This window comes from Mus caroli, chromosome 2, assembly GCF_900094665.2.
Source record: "Mus caroli chromosome 2, CAROLI_EIJ_v1.1, whole genome shotgun sequence".
NCBI classification, from domain to species: domain Eukaryota; kingdom Metazoa; phylum Chordata; class Mammalia; order Rodentia; family Muridae; genus Mus; species Mus caroli.
This window is the reverse complement of record NC_034571.1, coordinates 95,689,097-95,697,667: the sequence shown is the minus strand read 5'-3', so window position 1 is coordinate 95,697,667 and position 8,571 is coordinate 95,689,097. Positions and strand designations below refer to the sequence as shown.

The following is an 8,571-nucleotide window of genomic DNA, read 5'->3' as shown; positions in this document are numbered from 1 at the left end:
GTGAGCCACCATGTGGTTGCTGGGATTTGAACTCTGGACCTTCGGAAGAGCAGTCGGGTGCTCTTACCCACTGAGCCATCTCACCAGCCCAGCAAAGTTTCTTTAATGAATGTGGATGCCCTTGCATTTGGAGCATAGATGCTCAGAACTGAGAGTTCATCTTGTTAAATTTTACCTTTGATGAGTAAGAAGTGCCCCTCCTTATCTTTTTTGAGAACTTTAGTTTGAAAGTCGATTTTATTCGATATTAGAATGACTATTCCAGCTTGTTTCTTGGGACCATTTGCTTGGAAAATTGTTTTCCAGCCTTTTACTCTAAGGTAGTGTCTGTCTTTGTCCCTGAGGTGGGTTTGTATGCAGCAAAAAGTTTAGTCTCTGTCTTTTTATTGGGTAATTGAGTCTATTGATATTAAGAGATATTAAGGAAAAGTAATTGTTGTTTCCTGTTATTGTTGTTGTTAGAGTTGGAATTCTGTTTATGTGGCTATTTTCTTTAGGTTTGTTGAAAGATTACTTTCTTGAGCTTAGTTTCCCTCTTTGTGTTGGAGTTTTCCCTTTATTATCCTTTGAAGGGCTGGATTTGTGGAAAGATACTGTGTAAATTTGGTTTTGTCATGGAATACCTTCCTTTCTCCATCTATGGTAATTGAGAGTTGTGCTGGGTATAGTAGCCTGAGCTGGCATTTGTGTTCTCTTAGGATCTGTATAACATCTGCCCAAGATCTTCTGGCTTTCATAGTCTCTGGGGGAGAAGTCAGGTGTAATTCTGATAGGTCTGCCTTTATGTGTTACTTGACCTTTTTCCCTTACTGCTTTTAATATATTTTCTTTGTTTTGTGCATTTAGTCTTTTGATTATTATGTGATGGTAGGAATTTCTTTTCTGGTCCAAACTATTTGGAGTTCTGTAGGCTTCTTGTATGTTCATGGGCAGGCATCTCTTTCTTTAGGTTGGGGAAGTTTTCTTCTATAGTTTTGTTGAAGATATTTACTGGCCCTTTAAGTTGGAAATCTTCCTTTTCTTATCTATACCTATTATCCCTAGGTTTGGTCTTCTCATTGTGTCCTGGATTTTCTGGATGTTTTGGGTTAGTATCTTTTTGCATTTCACATTTTTTTTAATTGTTGTGTCAGTGTGTTCTATGGTATCTTCTGAACCTGAGACTCTCTCTTCTATCTCTTGTATTCTGTTGGTTATGCTTGCATCAATGGCTCCTGGCTTCTTTCCTAGGTTTTCTACTTCCAGAGTGGTCTCCCTTTGTGATTTCTTTCTTGTTTCTACTTCCATTTTTAGAAGTTCTGGATTGCTTTGTTCAATTCTTTCACCTGTTTGGATGTGTTCTCCTGTATTTCTTTATGGGAGTTATTTATTTCCTTTTTATAGTCCTCCATCATCATCATGAGAAGTGACTTTAGATCCATACCTTGTTTTTCTGGTTTGATGCTGTATCCAGAACTTTCTATGGGGTTCTGATGATGCCAAGTAACCTTGGTTTCTGTTGCTTCTGTTTGTATGCTTGCCTCCTACCATCTGATTATCTCAAGTGCTTGCTGCCCTCAATATATCTGATTTGAGCCTGTCCTTCCTGTAATCCCAGTTCAGTCAGAACTCCTTAGAGTCCAGCATTCTGTGAACCTGAGATTCTGGGTGTATCAGAGTTCTTGGCAGTCAAGCTTCCTCTGAGACCCTGAGGTCCTGGTGTGACCAAGCTCCTGGGATCCTGGGATCCTGGAATCCTAAGATCCTGGGCGTGTTAGAAGTTGTACCTCCTCTGGGGACCTAGGAGCTGTCTGAAGTGTTCGAAAACAAGGTAGACCAGCACAGAACAGAAGGAACCCCGAGCCACTAGTCAGCTTGTGTGTCCCTGCTCCTGCTGGCCCCAGGCACTCCCAGTTGTACTGGGACAGATGTTGCATTCCACTCATCAGTGATCCTAAGATCCTGGGTGTGTAGAGTCCTCTGGGGACAGTGGGACCATCTGCAGAGTTTACGCCCAAGGTGGCCTGGAGCTGGTGCCTACCAGAAAGAACCCTTGCCACTGGTGGTGGTGGTAGGACGGGTTTCCTGTGTCCCTGCTCCTGCTGGCACAGGCCAGTCTTCTAGTCTTACATCCTTTCAGTCTCCTCTTACACAATTTCTATGAACCTTGGAGTGAATGATAAAGAAGTCTCATTAAGGGCTAAGCATGAAGCAGTCTTTTTTTTTTTTTTTAAAGATTTATTTATTATTATACATAAGTACACTGTAGCTGTCTTTGTCTTCAGACGCACCAGATGAAGGTGTCAGATCTCATTATGGATGGTTGTGAGCCACCATATGGTTGCTGGGATTTGAACTCAGGACCTTCGGAAGAGCAGTCGGTGCTCTTACCCACTGAGCCAACTCTCCAGCCCTGAAACAGTCATTTATACTTTCACTGCTTATGCATCTCTTAAGTAACTTGCCCACTGGAAAAAGAAGCTTTTCCAACCAAAACTGAATGACAGCAGTAAACTATGAGCATAAGCACAAATATTTATAAAACAAGTTGATGGGCATATCATGTCCATTTAGCTAAATGCTGATGCTGTAACTTCTCCAATAGGGCCCGTGGCCTCTCTAGCCATGGGCCTTTAGTCAGGTTTCAGTACCAGAGGTGAATTAAGTCCAAACAGAAAGGAGTTGGTTACCTCTAAAAAAAGTGATGCCATTGTTGCACTAGTGTACACGTTACTGCCTGGAACTTAACAGGATCCATAGCTGAGTAAAACTGTTAGTGACATCTCTCCTGCAGCAGCAGCCTGCGTGGAACCTTCTGGCACTATGAAAGCTAGTCAGCATGGAGGAAACTTGTAGCTCAGCTACAACTTGATTCTTCTATATCTTGTAACCAAAGTATGTGGTATCGTCAGTAACATGGTCTTAGCATATAGTCGTGGGGAGAATCCAACAGCAATAGCCAATAGCCTTATCATTTTGAGGGTCTCTGGGGCTTCCCTGGCTGGTAACTCAAAGGCAAATAGCCCACCTCTCCAACTGGAATTTTCATTTAATAATTTTATGGTTTCTGGGTCTACTCATTGAGCCCTCTTTTCAAACTTTAAAAAAAATCTTTATGTTTAAGTTTTTGTACATTAGTATACAATATTGAACATATTTCCCATCATAATCTCCCTTTTCCCAACCCTTGTCTTCTCCTTGGTCCCCTTAACGTTACTTCTGCTTTCAAGTCACAGGTACAACATGTACACATACATTTAAGTACAAATACAAATAAGAGAACACATATATTATTTAGCATTTTGCCATTGTCTTAGTTGGCTTAATATGAGTATCTCCAGTTTTTGCCATTGCCATAATTTCATTCCTTTTTTGAAAACATTTGCATTGTGTGTATGTATATATCATACTTTTCCATTCCTATGTTGGTTTCATAAAAAGGCTGTTGTGAATAGTGTTGCATTAAACATCTACCTCTGTATCTTTTTGTCCCCCTTGAGGAAGGCCTAGCTGTCCACAAACTAGCTCTGTAGACTAGGTTGGCTTCCCAAGTCAGGAGATTCACCTACCTCTGCTGGGATTAAAGGTGTGTGCCATCACTACTTGGCTTTTTTTTTTTTTTTGCTTTTTTGTTATTTGTGTTTTGAAACTTGGTCTTGCTATGTAGCCCTGGCTGGACTTGAACTCACAGAAGTCGACCTGCCTCAGGCTCAGCCTCTGCCTCCTCAGTGCTGGGATTAAAGATATGCACCATCACACCTGCCTCCACTGTCACCTGCCTCCTGTATCTTTATCCTGGTGTGTGTTTGCTGTTTTCCTGCAGGTTCTAGAGGAAAGCTCCTAGAGCCCAGGAGCCTCAGCAGTTCAGATCTTAGATTAAGGTCTTTGATTTATTGCCATTTGATTTTTGTGTAGGAAAAGAAATATGAATCTAATTTCTTCTACAGGTGGTTGCCCCATTTTCCAAGGGCCATTTCCCTAGTGTGTATTTGACAGCTTTGTCAAAAATTAGGTGACCATGCTGTGTGGTTTCTGGGTCCTGTGTTCTATTCTGTTGGTCTACATTTCTGTTTTGTATAGTACCATAAAGTTTTATCACTATGGTTCTGTAATATAAGCCAAGATTAAATAATTGTGATCATTCCAGCATTGATTTTTTTTTTACCCCCTGCTTGGATTATTTTGGCTATTTGGGGTCTTATCCATAATGTTTGTGAAGGATGCTATTTAAAATTTGATGTGGATTATTAAATATGTAGACCACTTTTGGTGATATCATTATTTCAACAATATTAATTCTGTAGTCTTTGAGAATTGGAGGTCTTTCCATTATCTAGAGTCTTCAGTTTTGTTTTGTTTTGTTTTGTTTTTAAGGTCTTTAGGTTTTTTTATAGAGGTCTTTTAATTCTGTGGTTTGGTTTAGGCTCAAGATTTTATTTTTAAGCTATTACAAATGGGATAGTTTTCCTAACTTGTTCATGCAAAGTTTGTTGTTGGTACATAATTTTTTTTTATCTTTATATCCTATTTCTTTGCTGAAGGTACCTAAGTCTGAAATTTTCCTTGTAGAGTTTTAAGTCTTTTAAGTATATGGTTATATAATCTACAAATAAAAAATATTTGTAGGTCTGACTTTTCCTTAGTTGTTTGTATTCCCTTCCCCCTTTTTTTCCTTTTCATATTTTGAACCAACCTTGTGTCCCTGGGGTGTAATCAACTTCATCATGATATGTGATGTTCTTAGCGTATTCTTGAATTTGGTTCTCAAGTGTTTTGTTGAGAACTTTGTCATCTGTAGTTGTTGTTGTTTTGTCCTTAGTTTTGATATCAGGGTAATACTGGCTTCAAAAGGCAAAGCGTAAAGGTATTAAAAAATGGATTAAAAGTTAGAGCACTCTCTTCCTGGATCCCAAAAATTGGAGACTGACATTTTGTGCTTGGGTTAGGGAAGGTAAATTGAACCTGTCAGAAGATTTATGCTGGTGCTGAGCCTGAACCCTACAAGAGTCTCAGTCACTCTTCACTTTAGTAGCTTCCTTTTGTATAACAAAGGCTTCTGCTGTCCATATGTAGCTTCGTAGTTTATGGGTTGGGCATGCTCTTTTCTTTTTGGAGACTTCCCAGACTCTGTCCCCTAGGGTGGTTAATGTTCTCTCTGGGGTAGATTTGGAGGATGTATGTCTCCCAAGTGTATTGGGGGTGGGGATGGCAAAACAGTCTTGAGATTTGTACAGGACCTGTCTTTGACCTTTCAAAACCTAGAAGGTATTTATTAACTGCCCCACTATAGGTGCCAAGTACTTCTTTGTTCAGAGTACTGGCCTCTACAGCAAAGTATGGCAGAGTGGTGGCTCTAGTGGTCAGATCTGCTTGCTAACCTCAGTCTCAGGAATACCGGACCTCATAATTAGCCTCTGATGATGTCTGCCGGAAAGCAGGGCTCCTTTTCTCAGTGACATCATTTCACTGAGCCTCTTGCCCCTGGATGCCTCTGCTTTTTAGTGATCCGTTCTCTCTATACACCTGCTTTCAGGGCAGTCTCTCACTCTGGGCTTTGGTGGTTGAGTTCTGCCTCTCTGACTTAATTGTTTCCCTTTCTCAGGCCTCCAGAGTAGGTCAGTTTAAAACAGTCGGTATCTTCCCCCTCTGCTTAGTGCCTGGGCACTGCTCTCCTAGTATAGCCTACCAGATTGCTGTCTGTTTGTCAGAATATGCATAAGGCTCCATAGAGTACAGGAAGGAGTAGGTGTGGGGAATACAAGCCGTGGATGGGGTGAACTTGCACCAGAATCTTCCTTTTGTAGTTTTGCATCAATTCTAGAACTTGTTAGAGACAGGTCTGCTCTAAGAGACTTTCATTTTTATTTCTATTTGGGGGTGGTTGTATTAGGGAAGCTATTCTTCATACTTGTTTTGAGGCTGAACATAGCAGGCTCAATGTAAAGCCCAATGAATGTCTGAAAATAACTCTTGAGTTGGCTGGAAATGTAGAATGTAGGATTTCCTGAAGGCAGGCTCTCAGGTGCTGCTCTGTGTGTCCCCTGGGGAGGCGATGCTTTTGATGCTTTGTGGGCAGGAGGAAGGATTCTGGTGGTGAAATGCATTTTTAGGAAAAGACAAAGGGTTTCCTCATCTCTAAACTCTCTAAACTAGCAAGGTACAGCTGCCTTTAGTCTGTCGTCTGCTTAGGGATTCCTTCATTCTTTGTTTTCTGAAGACGGCAAGACATGGTTTGGTGCATTCCTTTCTCTTTTCTACAGCCAGGGGGAAAGTCATAATCCATTAGTGTTCTTGCCGAATAGCTTAAAATGGTGCCGGCAGCTGGAAAGAGAGAGGGGAGGGGAGGGAGGGAAGGAGGGAGAGAGAGAGAGAGAGAGAGAGAGAGAGAGAGAGAGAGAGAGAGAGAGAGAGAGAGAGATGCTGGGGAAAGCTTTCCAGGGACAAGTGACCTGCTTGTTCAGCCAATGAAAATAGGTCAGAGGAATGATATCACCAGACAGGCTTTTTTTTGTCTGATTATCTTATAAAAAGCAGGATTGTATCTGGCAACCTAAGCCTTTTTTTAAGTACTAAGGTTTCACCCTCCCTGGTATATGACTTCTAAATTTCTGTTCCCAACTGTCAGTTGCAAGACCATAGAGATTAAAAGCTTAAACGAGTAAGAAGCTAGTTTAAAAAATAGAAATTACTAAACTTTACAACCATGGCTAGAATGGAAATGTGATCTAGTTGTGTTCAAAGAGCACAGCTAAAGCAAATGCTGGGCCTGGTCACATGACCTTAGACCCTCTGCTTGTAGTCTTGGGAGGGGAAGGCCATTAGTGGGAGAAGAGCCATTAGTGTATTCTGATTTATGGAATGGCTCTTTCAAAGGATTTCCTGTTTGGGAGGAATTGAATTGACTTTGTAGATTTGGAGATGGTCCTGCGATTCCTCTCCTGGCTGATCTTGAGTAAGTGATTTCTGTAAGATGTTTATCCCTGCACTCCTTAATTGACCCTTCTCCCATAAAAAATGACAGTAATTGTCTTTATGCTTGTTTCCTTACTGAACAATAAGTGGTCTTGTCCTATTTCATAGAATTTCTGAGATAAGAAAATAAATTAGTTCTTGTGACTTGAGATTTTGCTACATGCATGTATTACAATAAGGACATTTTTCTTAAGATTTTATATTCAGTTATTCATTTCTTTCAGTGGACATTTCACATCTTTGTTTTAAACACTACCTTGTATGACCTAAAAATATTTGTATGCATGCATGCCACCATGCATGTGTGAAGGTCAGAGAACAAATTTGTGAAATCAGTTCTCTTTCCATCTTTGTGTGGGTTCCAGGAACTGAGCTCAGATCACTGGGCTTGAAACCACAGAGTGGCAGCACTTTGTCTGCTGGGCCATTATTCTGGCTGCAGGAAAGCAATACCTTCTTGAAACAGGGTATAAGAGATACAGACATTAAACAATAGTTCTAGCCTTAAGGAACTCAAAACATCACAAATCAGAAAAAACAGTAATTAAATACATATTTCATTCTTTTTATCCAGTGCTAGGTCCTGTTCTAACTATCCTGGTATACATGAATGCAATTATCTCTCAGCTGTATGCAACAGATACTATTATGGCTAGTTCCATTTTATAGACAAAGAAATAGAGGTGCAGGAGGTACGATGACTTGCCTAATATCACACAGCTGGTGATAGTGTTGGCTTTTGAAGCCATATGGGAAAGGTCTGCCTTCTGTGCTGACCTTTACAGTGCTCACTAGCCACATGTAACATGACACTTCATGTTACAGAAAATGTCTCTAGTCCAGCTTAAATTGGGCTGTATGAATAAGAACTAGATTTCGAAGACCTAGTTGGGGATGGGTAGGAATCATAAGACTCTCTCTCTCTCTGTCTCTGTCTCTCTGCCTACTTCCCTCTCCTTCTCCCCTACCTTGAGTGCCCTGTGTGTGTGTGGGGGGGGGTGGGAGGAGGGGGGTAATTTATTAGGCAAGAAAGGATTTCCAAGAGAAGATATGCACCAGAGCAGAAAAAGGTCAGAGACTTTTAATAGGTAAGACCTCATATTGAAATTACATGTTGCTGATATTTTAGACATAATAATTTAAGCAAAATTTATTAAAGATGGTCTTACTTTCTTATTATAGCTACTCTAAAACTTAAGATTACATAGAGGCTTGCCTGGAGGCGGGGGCAGGGGCTCACACTACATTTTTGTTGGATTGTACTCTCAAATTTAAGATTATATAGAGGCTTGCCTCTGTGGGGGCTCACATTACATTTTTGTTCCACTGTACTATAAATGACAGGCAGGTGTCATTTTGGAACACTTACTGTATGCTGTACACTCTGCTAATACTTCTACAGATATTTCAAATAGACCTCATTTTACCCATATCTGTCCATTTACTCATATTACTTTTGTGTATTATCCCTGTTTTGTAGGCAAGAGAGAAGAGTTTGAGAAATTCAATAATTTGTCCTAGGTTACTTAACTAATTAGTGACCACTTCAAAGCCATGTGAAAAAACTTGTTTTTTTAACTCCCTCCCTCCCTCGCCTGCCTCTTTCTCCTCTCTCTCTCT

General features: G+C 40.5%; 1 protein-coding gene across 1 annotated transcript in view; it reads left to right on the top strand.

Moving 5' to 3' along the window:
* The window catches only part of Trim44 (tripartite motif containing 44), a 102,898-nt gene that overhangs the window by 12,098 nt on the left and 82,229 nt on the right, over nucleotides 1–8,571 (top strand). The window lies entirely within an intron of this gene.